Below are 18,193 nucleotides of genomic sequence, written 5' to 3' on the forward strand. Positions count from 1 at the left end.
GCAATGCAAGCGCTGCCTCTTGATGTCCAAGAGAATCATCCTTAAGGCCAGGAGTTGTACTAAAGCAAGCAAAGGCACACGTGATCTCAGGAAATCTAATATTAAAGTAAACTGAAAATAATACATGCAGAATCATGGCTCCCAGGACCAACCCTCAAGTGTAGTTACAAATTCTGTGCGCAAGCAGAGGACAAACCACTACGGCCACATGCTGAGAACGGCCTATTTATTTTGGCAAGAAGGCCAAAAGTGAAGGAAAGCTTTAGTCAGACTGTAAATTTGGCCGCAAAACATGCTTCGGGTGCTTTTAAATTCAAAATTTCCTGAGCAATTACAGCTGGAAAAAAATCTAGGGGAACAGTCACTGTAATGCTGCCAGTGCTACTTCTATACTTGACTTTGCAGATCCAAGATTAGAGCATTTATCTATGACACCTGAGCTGGCATTTCAGGCTATGAACCATATTTTATGCAAAGAGCACACCTCCACAGCTTGGGAAACTCCCTAGGAAATGAGACACCAGGTCACCAAGCCCTGCTCCAACGCAGTCTTCACTGAGATTAAGTGGGGCAGTGTCGATCCAGACGTCTAAAACATCCACCCTGTGATAATCTGATGGTTTGAGACGTTTAAGGGGGTAGTAAATCTAAATACAGAATGAAATCAATCCTCTGCTAAATAAAAAGTATTCTTCATGACCACTTTTCCTCTTCTTCCTTCAACTATGTGAGTAGTTACGGTCTTCATCTCACTTTCCTTTCTTTAACAAACAGCCTGGAATTTAACCCTGAGGTGGGGGCAGGATGATATGACATCAGTTTTCATCTCAGGAACAAATTGAAAAATCAAAACAGAGATATTATTCTTAACTCTGAGTGACATCCTTCTTTCATTTTGCTGCTTTGCAGCCCTTGCACTATTTTGAATTAAATGACACGCATTTCACAGCAGTACAAATTAAAGACATATGCTATCAAGCTCAAGATCTGTAGAAGCCCTATACTGTCAATGTTATATACACACACACGTATAGAAAATATATATTATCATTATATATATGCATTTTTTTTTAAGAAAATGTAGATATTTGGATATCTACTATCTCAAGAAAAGGACATATTTCAAGAATGTAGGGCATATTATTTAGAGAATTCTTTCAAATCATTATTTGTCCTGACATAAATCCAAAAGATAAGTTTAAATTCGTTGCATACCTCTGTGCTAGCAAATAGCACAGTGCAACAGGAACAGATCTGTACAGTGCAACAGCAGTGCTGAGGGTACAGGATCTACACTACACGAATTTTGAGGGGTTTACTAACTCTGCTCTGTACCAAGCAGCTTTACTAGCTCCCACCTGGTCCCCTGGAGTGAGCACGAATTCAGAGCTGGGGAGCATCGTGCGCTTTGCTAAGGAGCATTTTCTGCTTTAGTTTCATCCAAGAGGAATCCCGTCTGTGTGCCTGGAGCCGGAGTGCCGTGGGTGCTGGCAAGCAGGAGGCTGACCTCAAGAGCAAGCTCCTGAGATGAACTAGAACACGAATGCAGACACACCTCTGATCAGCCTTCATCCAGGTGCTAATGGTTCCTGGCACAGGAAAAGACAGAAAGCACAGATGGTTCCTCTACCATAGTGAGGGGCTGGGTTGGGGCTTTTTCCCCCTTCATTTATCTGCATTTTATCTTCAACTTTATCATAATTTGAATCTAAGCTTTATTTCTGAATACAGTGTGTTAGTGAACAAACAACATACAGCTACCAGTCACACAGCATTACTTCAACACCAAGAAAGCTTTCAAACAGGGGAAAGATGGCTTTTCTGAGCTTTATTTTTTTCTTTTTAAATGTAAGCCAAGTCCTTCTTCCTTGCTCCCTCCCTGAGGAGGCACTGTTCTTACTACAACACAAACACTTTCCTTTAGACCTCCAAAGTTCAGGACTTCAAATGCACACTTCTGCTACAAGCCAGAGTTCAAGCGCCAGCCGAAATACATTCCCCCCTTCAGACGGTGTGTAACTGTCAGGATCTTGCCCTCTAAACACAAGCATGATTAAAATCATCTTCCGTTCTCTCTCCACTGCCACAGGACGATCCAGCAGCTCTCATCCTGCTGGATTTTAGGCTGTGCACAGCCACCCATCAGCTCTCACAAGCCTGTCCCGTTGGCATCATGCCCCCCTGACCACCACGGTGGTGGGACAGTGCCTTACAGCCTAGAAAGTACGGCTGTCGAGGGACTCAGGCAGCAGGCCTTGAAGCAAAACATCGCCTACCTGCAGCTCAGCTGGTAATGTGCAGCTCAGCTCCAGCTCAGCTCGCTCCCCCCGGACGAAGCCTGGCGGCGGTGGCAGCAGGAATGCAGGGAAGTCCTGTTCCTTCATGTTCGGACATAACGCCACTCAGCTTCTCCAAACAAAGGCTGGAGCTTATTCAGCCTGCACACAGCTTTAATCTCCGTGTTTTGTCTAAAACTGGGGTACAGATTCCTCTCTCCTGAGGAGATTAATCTTCCCTCTGCTTGTCGGACAGGCAAGATTTGCAATGGGGCTGTGAGAGCAAAAGCACAGCCAGCATTGCAGCTGTGCACTTAGAAGCAGGTATCAGGATTTCCACTCATCTTCTTCAACCACGTTATAGAAAGTAAATTTTTATTTCACTCATGGGCAATATGTAATAAAACGTACATCCAAATTGTTTTTGAAATGCATTGGAAGACATGTGTATTAAAAATTACTAAAAATTACCCTCGAGGAGAGCATATAAGGCTCACACTTGAAAGTTTAAAATTCCCACTTCCAAGAGCAGTGAGTTGCTCTCCACAAACTACAGATACCAACACACACAAGAAAACAAAAAAACAAACCACCCCCTGGGAGGATTCAGCCTCCTTACTCACTACGTAATGCTTGCTCACCATCAACGAGGAAAATGCCAAGACTTACCCAGGACATTTTGTGACTTGGGAAGGAGTTTCAAAGAACCGGTGAGGTAATTCGAAAGCTCATTGCCCCAGGGACAAACTCCCTTCAGTCCCCTTCCTTCCACCTACCCAGCATCAGCCCCAGAGTCTGCTGGAGCTCCTGCGACCTCGCCCACAGTGCACCAAGAGAGCAGAAACGTACCTCCACCAAAGCAGATGCTTTAATCCATTTTAATAATTCCTCCCAGCTCAGAAAGAAGATGGATGAGCTCCGCTGCCAGCGCAAGATAAAAGTAGCAAATATAACCACAACAAGGCAAAGACCAGAACAGAAACTCCTCCTTTAGGCAACAGCAAATTGCTCTGGTTCTCCACATTTTGAAAATCCCATGCGGAAAGGTGTGGAGGACACAGGTGAACAGAATGAACGCAGACTAAGTATCTCTTTTTCAAGATACAAAAATAAGTCCACTTCCACTTCAAAGTTCAAGCAGGCTTACTTTGTTCATTTTCGGCACACAATCCTTTCTTAGATGTGAAAGGTTCCTTCACTAAAACCAAAACAGTTGATGCAGGAGCATGAAGAATATCTGACACCTTAACTAGGGGCATTTTTATGATGATTCTGGTTAAAACCAAACCTTTCTAAAACTAATGTTTTTTTCATCATTTTGAGGATTTCATTCAATACTTCTGAAATTCGGTAAGTTTTCTTACCTCCCCCAAGTGACGTTATCTGTACCGTTTTGCAAAATTCTTTGTATATGTACAAATATGGCCTGAGTGACCTGGCTTTAGCTGGAGTTCAAATGTTCACAGAAAATTATGAATTTTAACTTCAGAGAATAAAGACACATTTTTTAATATTTCAAAGAGAAGCACAGGCATGTAATATTTACCAAGCACCTATTTCTGGTTCTCATGCTTTTGCAACACAAAGGGAAAAAGGAACCAAGTAAAAGAAACTCCATTTGCAGAGCTTTCTGAACTGAATACTGGTATTTCTCTCAACTATCTGACGTCAAGGACGGTTGACGCTGTACTCCCCAAATATAAAAGTAGCATACTTAATGTGGACCATGGAGAGATTTGGTCAATATGACCTTTAGGATTTAAATAACATTCTTCTACACCAGTTATTTTTAACTGCTGGTTTGGCAGTCCCTAAAAAGGCATTAATAAAAAAGGTGTTGCAAAGAACCCACGGATGTGAAATTTCTTACAGATTTCAGCTACCCAGCAGAGGCATCAGGGAGTCCAAAAATCTAGACTTAAAACGATGGAATCATTATTATCAGGATTAAGGGAAAAACTCAGCAGCTATTGAACTTCACAGGCTCAAAGCATGTCTACACATACAAAACAAAGTTGTTAAAATTGGCGCAGAGGCTATCAAGAAAGGCAATCAAATTGCCTAAATGCGCGAGAAGGACCAGGTGCAGGCGGAGCAGCAATGCGCCAGCCATTCCCACCTACTACGTTCATTTAAGTAACTTTCTTGAAGAGGCTGCTTATTTTCTCAACACCATTCCCAAGGAACAGGCACAACTCAATTTAATTCAACCTGTTATACATCGTTAGGATTCACACAGGTGACACAAGAGGAAAAACCAAACTTAATTAGATCAACTTAGATCGGTTGCTATAAAATCCATGGGTTTTGTCATTTGGCACATTTAAACCTATTATCCAGTTAATCAATTAGAGAAGGGGATAATGTGAAATAATTCTTAAGCATGCTTCGAAGAAACTTAAACTTCCCCTACTTTATTTTAATTCAAACAACTTCTGTGATCAAGAACAATGCCTTTAAAGCCTTCCTCCCATTCTAGCCCTATCTATTAACTGATTCGTTTCATAATCCTTCCATTTAAATCATTCCCAATCCTTCCCATTTTAAAATGTATTCTTGGTAATTTTTAAGTTTGAAGACACATCCCTATGTGTCTCCCTGTGTGTCTCCAGCTAAAATGCCACAAAGTTTTAAACAAGCCCATTGCCTAGCAGAAAAGGATAAGGATCGCACCATCACATATTAAATATGTACAGCATGGAAAACAGACGACAGAATTCTTCAATCTAGCAGAAAAAGCTGTAATCTCTGGAAAGGCAATCACTGGAAAACAAGGCCACACAGGCTAGAAATAGACACTATTATAAAGACAATGGCTATGAATCATTTGGAAAAATCTCTTCTAGAATTACTTTCAGCAATAACGCGGATTTTAAATTAGAACTAGTTTTTTTCCTCTTCCTAGTTCAACATATCTCGGTGATTCACAAGACTTCACACCCAGTCTGCAAAGCAGCTGCCTTTTTTATTTATTTGAAGTACACATACAGACACAGCCAACAGATAAGTGCTGGTGCCTTTCGCCAGAATCACTTGAGAGATGATTTCTGACTGGTTCAGGAATTTGCAGATGTTGCAAGTACTCAGGAACACCAACAGTGTCAATCAAAACATCTAGGCTACAGTTAGCAGTGTCACACGTGAAGTTCTGATGACAGAAGCACTCAATTGATGCATTTGTAATTAGAAGCAAGACCCTTGCTGCTGAGTGATGAACAGTAAAACACAAAAGAGTCCCTGGTATTTCTCCCCCAAAATGAAGATACTGCTAGTTTGTAAAGGATGAGAAATGTAAGACTAAAACAAACAAATTGATCGGAGAGGAGACTTAAGGTCACCTAAGCACTCTTTTGGGACTCTGGTCTGGATGTCTCAAGCCCTTCCTACATTACACCAAATACACTCCCTATTACAGAGGCCCAAGTCTTCTTTGTACAGTGACCCAGAATGTGAGTACTGTGGGAGCTTAAGCTACAGCCATCAGGGAATTCTACACTAAAGTCAAATATGACAAATTCAAGCTCCTTGTGAACAGAAATATTCCAGATGACCTTTCATGACGGATATTTCTTCACGCTGTTCTAGGATCTGAGCACGCTTTTGGAGGGGCGGGGAGGGCGGGTTAATTCCAAATTCCTCACAGATTTCCTGAAGCCACTGAAGCTATTTCCTCTTTGGAGTAGAAGTCTTCATCAGAGTAAAGGCTTTGGTTTTGAATTATTCCTAGGAACTAGGAAACTAAAAGCTTTTAAGCATAGTTGCCTTACAGCATTATATGATTAGAGATCTTCTGAGGTCATTTTAGAAGAGATCCAAAGCACAGTGTGGAAGAAAAAAATCACGTATGGAATAGAGATGTAGTACCATGGAAACTCACAGGGTTAAAGAAAGCCAGACACTTTCAGAGGAACTCAGCCAAACTCCGAGATCAACGATGCAATGAAAATGCAGGGTTTGTTCAGGCTCCAGAGGCCTATACAAAGCCTTAGAGCAACGTGAGGCAAGAACCCAGGAACAATCGAGTCCAAAAAGAGGAAAGTGATAGTACAAATCTGGCCAACTGACAAAATCCTCAATTCAAAGGACAAAAAAAGAAAAAATTACAACACACACGCTCATCCTGCAGGCCCATTTTGGAAAACGCATCAACAAGTAACGAATGAATCAGGATCCCCATCCGACCACGTTACTGGAGACTCCACCCCTCTTTGCAAAGACTCGTGTTCCACCCTTCACCATAGCATACCTGTCTTCAGTTACAGGGACATACATGTTTCCTTCTACTGACTGAAGGACACAAGGTCTGAAGAAATATCTTATTATTTCTATTAAAAAAATAAAGGATATTTAAAGGAGGTACTAGACTACAGAAGACTATATTTAAACCTGGAGTACATTTTTGCTACACTATCCTCCAAAAAAACAAAAGCAGCTGATACCTGTTCTTACTACACAGAAAGAAAATTAAGAATATTAACCATCAACCTGCCATTGCATTTCAATGTCGATGCTCTGTTAAAAGGAAATTCATATCGTCCAGTTTCTGCTTTATTTGGGTAACTAATAAAAACAACTCACTAAAGTGTAATGGTTTGCTCTGACAGATTTATAAAAAAAAAAAAGTTTCTTAACTCCAATAACTTGGAACCAACAAGGAAAACAAGAAATTCACCAAATCCCTTCTAAAATGCCTGCACAACCAGCAACCGTCTTTTCCTATAGTCCTTTCACAGACAAGGGTGAAAATACTGAGTCATGCTGGCTAACTGCTCGGTCTCATGACCTGTGAAGGATACAAAGCTAATCTTGCTGGAAGAGAAATACCACTGCATCTAGTCTGGTAAGAGATCGTATTTTATTATTATTAGGAAGTGAAGAGTTGGCAAAATTTTCTCAAGTTCCAATTCAAACATACAAGCAAGACACAAAAGTATATTTCAAAGGCTATGCAAAAATAATGTGGGTGTTGTTTTTTTTCAGCTTCTACTCCATAAAACTCTCGGTGTTGGGGAACACCATGAAGCCAGGAGCTCTCTATTTTGCCAGAGGTATCTCCACTGGTCCTGTACTCTTCCGTGCCTCTGAGCCCACCTGGAAAATGAACCACTTCTTCCCAGCCTCCTTCACTGAGCATGTCTGCAACCCAGCAAAGCCACTGCGCCAAACCACGTTTTCCCTGCATGACTGCTTCTGCCTACATCACCCCAGTCAACGTCAGCATTAGTACCTCTAGTTCTTACTCCTCAAGCCCTTCTCCTCTACACTGCCTCACACATTAAGCTGCAGCTAAAATCAGCTTACAAAGTAGATCTTCTGTTCAACAGAACAGTATTCTCCCATCCCAGCCCCTTCCATTTTCCCCTAACCAGAAAACATCACTGCTTCAGGAATTTAGTGAATCTGCACACATTTTGGACAGGTAAAGGCATAGGGGTTTCTTTGCTAGGATGTTCTTGGCATGGTGAAGGCACTTCTGACCCACAACAAGATCACTGTGTTATTATCCAGTGCAAGGAGCACTGTGAGTAGGCAAAGGAGTCCCCAGCAGAGCTGTAATCCTCAGTGGCTTGCAAGAACAACAAAAAAATACTCCATCCTGTAGATTTAAATGGGGGCAAGGACTTTCCATTGCCAGGCTTCCCAGGCTGATCCTGGTCTGCACGAGCAAAGCCTGCTGTGACAGGAGCGTTCCAAATGTCACCTCCACGTCACTCTCCCAACCTCAGGATGATGAGCAGGGGAAACTGTAGGTTGACAGCTTCCAAGTAATTACACCCATTGCCACTTCAGTGCTTACTAGTGTTTCCACATGGGTCATCCTCAACAAGGGAAGGCAGAGTAGAGAAAGAGATGGATTTTGATGAAAACTCTCTTTCTAATTCTTAAATTCTCCCTCCACCAGATGTTCTGACCTGTGTCTCTCCACTAGACTTCTCACTAGCCACCAAGCCTGGTTGCAAAGGAAAACAGAACCCAGCATCTATTTCATTCTTTGAAAATTGTAATGATGCAGCCAGTTTTACTTGCTCTATCGGACAACTCCATTTGCAATCTATCCTGGTATCTGTAGTCCACGATGAGCAGTGAGATTGTGAAGCTGCATTCTCATTTGTAGGACTGACGCCATGCAAATCCTCCTCATTTCCAGGAGGCCGTGAAACACAAAAGGCAGGATATCCTGGAAGCAGCAAGGTAAAGAAAAACAGAAAAAATAAAAAAAAATAAAAAAATAAAAAAGCAGGTGTCCCGGGAATAGCATTTACACAGGTCTTCTTTAAGGGCAGCAGAAAACAGAAGTGTGATTCACAGGGAGCCACCTTGGGAAACCACCCACAAATACCTGTGCGGGAAATACCAGGGATTCAGACCACGCCTCCGCTGCAGCCTGAATGCCAGAGAGATCCAGGCAGACAATGGCTAAGACAATGCAACCCAATCCAGGTGACATGTTAACAGCATACCATGGAGTTCTCATTATGTTTTACGCTCTGGTGAACTCCAAGTAAATGCCATCACATGCATCTGGGTCAAAATTTGACTGCCATTATACCCAGCAGGGCAAAGATGTAGTATCAGCTATCACAGAACCGAGGTCTGCGTCCCACGTATGACTCACTACAGCCTGGAGCAGCAGAGCTTCACACCAAGCCACTGCCATTCCAGTTGGGTGGGTGCCCTTTGGGGAGACACCTGGGATCGATCGTCTCACGTCCCTTCTTCCTGTAAGTATTGAATGACACCTGAAGACCTCAACAGAGTGCAATGACGTAGAATGCTGTGTGGTTTTCTGAATTGCCTAGGCATTGGTACAAGTTTTCACAAGTTCAGCATAGTCCAAACCCTTACAGGAGACGTTTAAGAGAAGTGGTGTTGTGGCAGGGAAAAAAAAGGAAAAAAAATGAAAAAAAAAAAAAAAAAAAAAAAAACACTTTTTTCAACAGGAGTTAAGTTAGAGATTGCTAAGACTGAAGCTTCAAAAATGAAGTGCCCCCCCCAGCCACAGAACTTCATTTATATGCTTACTAGGATCATTAGGCTAACTCCTCACAACACAAAGCTGCTTTTCCTCCAAGTGTGGCTGCTATTTCATATCCAGCTCAGTTCTCCTGTATCTTCAGGTGCCTTGTAGTTAGACAGCTCTTCCTTAGGAAAAGGCCTGAAAAAAAGTAAAACTAAGTACTTGAAAAAATCCTGTTTTTATCCCATAGATGTGCTTCCCTCGCTGTCAGATCTTCCACTACTAGGCTTCTGTGGGTTTTGCCTGCAATGAGGAGTTTCTCATGACAAAGTTAGGATATGAATTTTAAATGGAACAGCTAAGCAAACTAAATAAAACAAAGCCACACAACCCTCTTGCACTGCTATATCTCGTCAGTTCAAATTTCTCCCTAAAATACGTACATTGCATGAAGTGGCAGGTCCTTTGCTGAAGGCTCCTGTCTCACCTGGCTCCTCACAAACCCTTTTGGCTGCTACTGAAAAGATGACCGATGGAGAGAAGAGAGGCTGCTAGGAAAAGACGAGCCGGTTAGCTTTCAGAGATGACAGCTAACCACAGCTCAGCACGCCTTCAGATGTGACTCCAGAACCGTCGCCGCCGCGGGGCGCAGCGCTCGGACCGAGCTGTGAGGTGCGGGCCGCGGGGCTCCCCGCAGCAGGCTGCGGGCCTGCACGCCTCAGGGTCAGGCAGCACTCCTTCAGCTGGGGCTGAAAGCACGAATTTGAAGTCTGGGCATGGTGAAGAGGGTGGCCCCCAATGCCACCCTCACGCCTTCAGAGAGGCAAACTGGCATTTCTGTCTCAATGTGATCCTTCAAGAGTTCCCTTTTGAATCTGCCAGGGTCCCTCTGACCCCCTCAGGTCCCAGGCCTCTCCTGTCTCGGCATCGTCCCTCGGCTTCCAAAAGCTTGTCCAGAAGTAGCTGATCCCAAACAAGTCCTTCTCTTCCTGCTAGTTCCCCTCTGCCCCGCTTCTACCTCCTGACTAGAACTAACCCAGCCCAGGCACTCCGCAGACAGGCCAGTAACATAAAGTATGCTTTGTTCACCCTCTTCCCTCCCACTGGGATTCATAAAGAAACCAAGATTATTCAGAAAACAACTAATCTGTAATAGCTGGTTTTGTTTGAAATTAAACACATTTCCACGGCCATCTGATGCACTCCAAGCCTGCACTTACTTCTCATGTGGATTCCCCATCTCTCTTTTTACTTAAAAAGAAAAAAATAAAAGTCAGGAAACAATAGAACTGCATTCTTTGAAGGCATAAATAAATTCTCCTTTTAAAGAGCTCAGGAATTGATCCAGGACTGTAACAGAAGGGTTTGCAACAGAAGCTGCATTAAAAAAAAAAAAAAAAAAAAGTGTATGAATCCGTTTAATATCTTAAAACCACTGATAATCTGATGCCTACATGAACAGACACACAGCTCTGTATCAACAGAAATAAAGAAGCTGACTTCCCAGGCTTGTAAAAGATTTTTTTTCTTTTTGGTTACAATTTTACAAGAAATCTGATACAGTATTTAGTAAATAAGTATATGCATGAAAAAGAAATTGGGAAAAGCTGCAAGAATTTAAATTGAAAGAGTATTATATTTATCATTATTGCTTTGGCGTTGAACACGCCTACATGTTACTTAGCATGATGCCACACTGAAAGCCTGTATCTTCATTTATAATAGAAAAAGACCATGCAGCCCCAAGAAAAGCAGCTGTTTCGTCCATGGCACTGAAAAAATCATGTTCTGTGGGTGTTGACCTTTCGGGCAAGACATGACTTGTACAGCATGATAGCAGACTAAGAAACTTCAAGTTTAAGATTCCTCTCCCTAAGCTGGTAGAAATAATCTTTTTCCTTGGAAAGATGCAGAACTTCAAAACAAAACACAAAACAGAAAGCAAAATTTGTTTCAGATTCTCATCAGAACATGATAGAAAACATATTTGAAAGGGCATCCTTCCCCTAATCAAAGCTTAACGTTTGTTCTTGCATAAATGACCTAGGAAATACTGAGATGTTACACTACTTTCAAAAGCTGAGAACACATCTCCAAACAGCTGAAAGAAAATATTTTTAATTTATGACACTCATGCAGTGAACCAGACCCAAGCTCAAGGTCCATATAATCTGAAATTGTGCGTCTGACCGTGACTAATTTCAGATGCTTGCGAAGATGCAAGAGTGCTCCAACTGGATCACTGTTAAAGACAAATATCACCTCACCACCTCTGCAACTTCCAATTCTCCTGTACGCTTTGTTCCTAGCAATTCTGATTTAATACAACTCTGACAAATGAGCCCAGTTCTCTTCTGCCTCCTGGGAGCTGAGAAATTTGAAACAGCGTTCTTCCCATGGCCAGGAGAAGATCGATTCCTGAAGTCTGTAAAAGCATTAAAGTCTGAATGAAATAGCTTATTCGCAACAAAATCAAATAAGGACAATCAAGCGATGATGAAACACGCACATGTGTGCCCACAAATGAATCCACAGCTGGCAGGTCTATTTTTAGAAGAAAAAAATAAAAGAGGAGGAGTAAATGGGCCTGGCAGACTGCTCATCAAAAGGCAAACCCACGAGTAAGAGACGGAAACACAGCGTCATCGCTGCAGCACCCAAATAAATAATGCTTTTTGTGCCACGGCACGAACATACAACATGCTAGCATTCATGGACCTGGACACCTGCTGAAGGGGCGAGCTGCACGAGCACAGGAAAGGCTTTCAATGATCGGAAAATGCTGCAGAAATAACAAAAAGTAGACAAAGATTTATCTCCTCTGTTTCCTTACCTTTGTAAAAGGTCCAAAATGAGGAAAAAAAAAATAGTAAGAATAAATTCTTCTCCTCCACCCCCAAAATCACCACATCTACTAAAAATAAGTACTGGTATCTTTATATAGTAATAAAGCTCCATGTTATTTTGGGACCCTCTGAAGTTCACGATCTTGTAAAATCCCCTCCAGTCCTGTTGTTCCACCTCTGAAAATCCCTGTGTTTGCTCTTTATTTCTGCATTCCTCTCTGCAACAGGGCTAGTGAAGACAACAAAGGGTTATACAGGTTTAAAAGACTGCAAAAATGCTGTGGTTTCATGAGACAGGGTAAGCTGAACCAGTAACAATAACATAATATAACAGGTAAACCCCTCATCTTCCGCCCCGTGTTTCTGTTCCTTGCTACATACTCCTGCTGCCCAGCTGTGTAAGGTCCCAGACTCATTATATCCCTCTGCAGCGGGGAGATGGAGAAGAGAGCTTGTTTTTGTTGCCTTCTGCAGAGTCAGCAGTTTGCACGGACCGGTGGAGGAGCCCATTGAACACCAGAGCTGCTGGGAAGGGAGGGCACGGCAGCGGGAAGATTTCCTGCTTTTGGGGGGCCGGCAAGCAATTGCATCAGCCCAGCTATTCACAAAATTACAACCCTAGAGAATCATTAGAAATTAAGTTATTAAAATATTTGTTAGTATTTTCATTCCCTAATGCTTTGATCCTTGTCCTGGAAACTTTGCGGCACGGAAGCAGAACCTGCCTACACCACAAGAGGTTAATGCATACATTAAACTTTGCCCTAAGAGACCAGCTACAGAACGTGCCCCTCTCAAAACACTTCAGTGCCTCTTCTCAAACGAGCAGAGGGCTGCAGGGGGGCAGCTCTGGCGTGCCCACAAACAGCCACCCAGCTGAAAAAACGAAGATGCAGCAAAGTGGCCAATCTCTGCCCCCAGAAGATTTTTATTGCTACCATGTCTGCTGCTGGAACGTGGGTGTGATGAACAAAGCGGGAGCACTTGTATGGATTTGGAACAACAAAGCTCGGATGGGAACTCAAAAGCACCGTGTCCCCTGCGTCCTCACCCAGACTTGGGCACAGCAAGTGACCGGCCGCCCAGCACTGCTGCCTCCTGCATCGCTTCTGGTGGGGGTCACGTCTGAGAAGGACACTGCCCCCTGTAACAGACCTCTCCTGAAACACGGTTACAAGACCACCTTCTGGTCAGATTTCTGAGCAACTGGGAAAGAACCCGAGATACCAAAACTTTGTCACAAGTGATAATGGGAATTCTCTGAGCTATTTTTATGGATTCTTCAGGTTTAATCCAGGAAGCTGTTGCTAACACTACAGCCACAAATCTAGCAGATATGAGAGATTTTTGCGCAGCACTGACTTTGTTACACTCCCTGTTCCTCTTTTTTTCACCCACAGGTCAAATCAGTCTGCTAAGTGCTGTTAGTTACAGAGAAAGCAAATTCCTACAGAAAACTAAATATTTATCCACCATGTAAATAATATCATTAATTTGTCCATCTGTCTTTGCAAAATTAATTCAGCAAGCTCACTGCACGAACTGCAATGTTGCTTCGAAAAGAAAATAAAAGTTTTGCTTTATTTGATGTTAAAAAGGCCTTTTGTTGATAACTTATGAGTTCAGGGTTCACCCAGACTTCCAGATGAAGACTCCGGGAAATTTTCTATCGATGCTTTTAAGAGCAGCCTGGACCCTGAGACCTCCACGTACAAACATAGCCCCGCTCTAGCTCCCTAGCCCCTCTCTGTCTCTAGCAGCCACCAACCCATGCGACCCCCCTGCTACCAGCAGCAGCTGCAATTTACCTTGCACAGCTCGAGTATGCCTGCGGGAGCTGCGCTCCTGCGACTGCGGGGTAACCGCAGCCAGGCTGCAACTCATCCCTTGTCCCTCCCTCACTGGGAAAAACTGAGCGTGCTGCAGGGGCTCCCACACCACCTTCCACGAGGCCACGTTCAGTGGTCCACACTTCATTTACAGGCGTCGATTCAAAAGCAGTATTTTTTCCACGTGTTCTTTCTATTATTAGTGCCCGTCAATACTTCAGAAATACATCTTTAAGTCTCAGTCACAGCAATTCCACACAACATCAGAGCACAAACCTACATACACGGTATGCTGCGTTAAAATGTTACATCACCGATCGATTTTTATCTGTCTGTGCATAGCTTAAAAAGCAGAACCCAAATGAGGGCACCTAAACAAATGTACTCTGTTTTAAAAAGAAGATTAAACCTTGTAGACCGGTGATTCTTTAAAAGCGTTTCAGAACAGAAGACACTGTAAGTTTGAACACAGATTATGAAGCAGCATACAGTATATACCACAGTAGATGACAAATGGCTCTGTTTCTGTCCCTCTGTGTCTTGTGGTTTAAATCACAGTCTGATCCTAAACCTACACTTCCTACAGGATTACCGGCTGCACTCTTAAACCACAGCATTTTGTTGCTGAACGCCACAACATGCGTTCTGCCTCGATGCTACTTGAAACAAAATGCGTTAAGCTGCAACATCAGATCACCAGAAATAACTGAAAGAATCTAGCTTGATAGCACAGAAATTGCATTTCTTTTGAGCACTGAAATGACTTTTTCCAGAAAGAACTCACGTTCAAGTTTTTCCTGAAGAACTCAAGTTCAAACCTCTGCACAAGATCGAGTTGTGAGGAAAGTCTTTAACACATCCTTAATACAAGTCCTATTCTACTTTCAAAAACCTTCCCAAAAGGGAGGTTCCACAACCTCAGTTTGTCCCAGATTTTCCCAAAGCACAACCGCTGTACTATCTAAATCAAATCCTTGGTACAGACTAGTTCTGTCTTTTATCATCCAATCACTGACAGATGGACAAAATCTCACCAACTTTAAGGCTGTATCACCTTCTTGTCCCTGATCTCGACCTCTTTCTGCTGGAACTGAGCTTGCTTGTCCTTTGTAGGCTATGCTTTCCAAACATGCATGGTCTCTGCAGATCACGCTTTCCAAACCCTTCCTAAAACATGATGATAATTTCTTCCAGACCATAGTTTGCACTTACCTTTCCTGAAGGAAAGCTGCCCAAACTAAACACATTATTTTATTGATTTAGACACCACTAGAACCAAACGGTAAATGATAAGCTTCCAGGTTACTGCATCCCACTGCTTGCTGCCATCCCCCCAAGCCCTGAGACCCATCTCCACAGCGCCGCTGCCAGGTGGGCTCTACCCACCTGCACTACGGGATCCCCTTCCTGAACACAGCGCTCTGTACTTGAACACAGACATTGAAGTTATCATCCCGTTTGATGATGGCGACACGTGACCACTCCTCGAGAGCAATCCCCTACCCCAAAGCTGTATCTATGCCCGGTCCCTTCGGCTCAGCTGTTCCCAAACACTTCAGATGAACAAATAATTTCCCTAAAAGCAGACGTTCGGGGTCAGACAGCAGGTCTGCCGCTTCCAGTCTGCTGCCTGCAGTCCTGAATGCCTAGAACATAAAAATTTGGTAAATACCTGAGGGTATTTTGCCAGCCTACTCTCCCTGGCTCCATCCTCAGCTCAGCGAACCCCTGAGCTACAGCAGATCTGATCGGGGGGCCTTAGGGGATTTTTCTACCATTAATTTGTCCAGCTGCTTTTTGTGTCCCTTTGAACTTTCAGCATCCACATGCTTCAGAAAGGATTTCCAAAGCTTAAGTAGCTACACATTGGGTAAGTAAAAAACACCCATTTTGTTTTGAACCTGCCAGCTTAATCTCATGCTTTGACATTTTGTACTGAAAGCGGCAATAAAAAAAAAAAATTCTCACCTCTGCCACATCTCTCGCACTGTCATCTATCACACTTCCCCATCAAAATCCCTAAAACCCCAAAGTTTTCCTCAGACCAGCATAAACACCAAGAGAGTATGAAGGTTAGACGGAGTCACAAGACCTTCTTTGCCTTCGCAGACCAGGCACAGGGAGCCAGGACTAAACCTTGGTTCTGAGAACAGCACGGTTAATGTGTCCAAAAACTGACCCAACATCACACACCAGCGCGTGGCGACCCCAGATTCTGAGGGCCACAGTTCTTAGGACAGATTATGCCCGAACACCCACTCGGGCTGGAAATATGGGGGTGGGGGAATTAGTTCAACTTCTGAGCTAATACTGAGATGCTTTTTACTTCAGGAAGCTAATAAGCCTTGCAGCAAACTTTACTGCCTTTATAGTTCCACAAAGGCGTAACTGTACTTCCACTAAATAGTTTATTAACTTACACGCGCTAAAAACACGTCTGCTAAAAATACAGTCTAAGTCCTAATTTCTACTTTTGAAGCCTCTGCAGTGTTGTTTTTACTAACTTTCACTGTGACAATTCTGATATTTACTCCTCCACCTCAGCAATAAACTTGTGTCCTTTTTTCCTTTGCAGTTATTTTATAAAATGTGCAGTCCTTATCTAACTTGTACATGAGCACAACTTTATGGCACTTAAGAAAACACTGCAAGACAACATTTGTTTATACTTTCAGAATTAGCACAAGGAAAACTGTGATCATTTCTATGGTTCTCAGGCTTTTTTCCCTAGCATTCTTCTCTCTCTTGAAAATAAAAACTGTGGGTTAATCTTAAATGAGGCGTTCATCTCTACCCCTGTTAATAGGCCACTTTTGTAACAGAAGGAAGGCTGAAGGCCGCGGCCAACCTTTGCCCTCCGGTGACTGCTAACCCAGTTCAGAGGCCGCTCGGCTGCCTCCTCATGCCAACTGAATGGCGAGAAATGGGATGGCTCCAAAGAGTTCCTCTTCCTTCCAGGAACCAGGCAGGACACCAGGGCTGAAGTCCTGACCTGCCACTTCCCTCCACCTCTGCAGAAAAGGGCTGACGATCAGCAATACTTAAATGAAATAACAGGTAACAACCAGGCAGCCTGTAATCTCCTCATTTAGCTACTTCGTTTCCACAGCGGGCAATGGGACTTGCTGGTTAGGAATCCGGCTGCCGCGCACCGGGCAAGCAGCAACAACACAAACAACGCATTGCAAGCCGCATCTGAGTCTTCCCATTCAGCAAGGAATGCGAGTGGCAGGAATTCGACAGTGGGTTTGGGGGGTGAGCCCTGCGGTGTTCGTGCTGCTTCCCCAAAGCGCAGCCTGCTGAAGGACCTCAACCAGACGACGCGCTCCGAGGGAAGATGTGGTTCGGGTCCGGCTGTGAAGAAGTTTGATTCCCTGGCAAGGCCAGCCCTACCGGCACCGAAATGTTTTCAAAGGAGGAGCTGGGACGAAGCTCGGTGTAACTTAGCACGCAGCGCATTTTACAAAGGATGATGCTTAAAAAATAATAATAATAATAAACTCAAACCCAATGACATTTCAAATGACACGCCGGCGTGCCCTGCTTTCGGCTAGGACAGAGGGAAGGGAGCCCACGAGAAGCCCTTTGATCCGCGGCAGCACCTGGCGAGGAAGGCCCGGCTGCACCCAGCTCCCCGCAGCCAGAGCTCACGGGGAGGAATCCCCTCTCCCCCTGCCGAGCCACCAAGCCCCCCCGGGGCCGCCACCCCCTCAGGATCCCTCTCCGTGCCCTGCCGCCCGCTGCCTCTTTCTCCCCTCCCTCGGTACCTGCCGCGGCCGCTCCGCTCCGCTCCGCGCCCGGCCGCCGCTGCGCTGCTCTGCACCGCCCCCGCCGCCGCCTGGCCCGGCCCGGCGCGGCCCGGCCGGCAGCACGGCACGTCAGCGGCAAGGGCCGGCCCTGGGCGGGGGGAGGACGGGGGGAGGACGAGGAGAAGGAGGAGGAGGAGGAGGAGGAGGAGGAGGAGGAGGAGGAGGAGGAGGAAGCGCAGCCCAGGCCCGCCGCCCTTCCCCCGAGCTGCCCCGCAGAGGGGGGGCTGAGGGGGCCCCTGCGGCCTGCCCCGGCCTGATGCAAAACGCCGCGCAGGGGCTGGCTCGGGGCGTTTTGTTCTTTTATTTTTATTTCTTTTTTCTTTTTCTTTTTCTTTTTTTTTTCTTTTGGACCACTGTAGTTATGTAGAGTGTTGGGCTTGTGTTAATTAACCATCGCCCCATAAAGAAGGGTATTCAGTATTTGGTGGCTCTCTTGCTGCAGAAAACTGTGAAAGCTAGAGATTAATGAAAACCG

The 18,193-nt window shown here is 44.3% G+C and overlaps 1 protein-coding gene across 2 annotated transcripts in view; it reads right to left on the reverse strand.

Moving 5' to 3' along the window:
* The window catches only part of MYO6 (myosin VI), a 104,702-nt gene extending 86,962 nt beyond the window's left edge, over positions 1–17,740 (reverse strand). The window contains exons 1-2 of one of the 2 annotated variants that reach the window (XM_035320930.1): positions 17,677–17,740; positions 17,293–17,298 (exon numbers count right to left, since the gene is read on the reverse strand). The gene's annotated coding sequence lies outside the window, so the exon portion shown is untranslated. Of the gene's footprint in view, positions 1–13,155; positions 13,162–17,292; positions 17,299–17,676 lie in introns of those variants that run through there. The other variant, XM_035320932.1, reaches the window with a different exon arrangement.
* Positions 17,741–18,193: the final 453 nt, after the last annotated feature.

The sequence above is a fragment of the Oxyura jamaicensis genome, chromosome 3 (genome assembly GCF_011077185.1).
Source record: "Oxyura jamaicensis isolate SHBP4307 breed ruddy duck chromosome 3, BPBGC_Ojam_1.0, whole genome shotgun sequence".
NCBI classification, from domain to species: Eukaryota; Metazoa; Chordata; class Aves; order Anseriformes; family Anatidae; genus Oxyura; species Oxyura jamaicensis.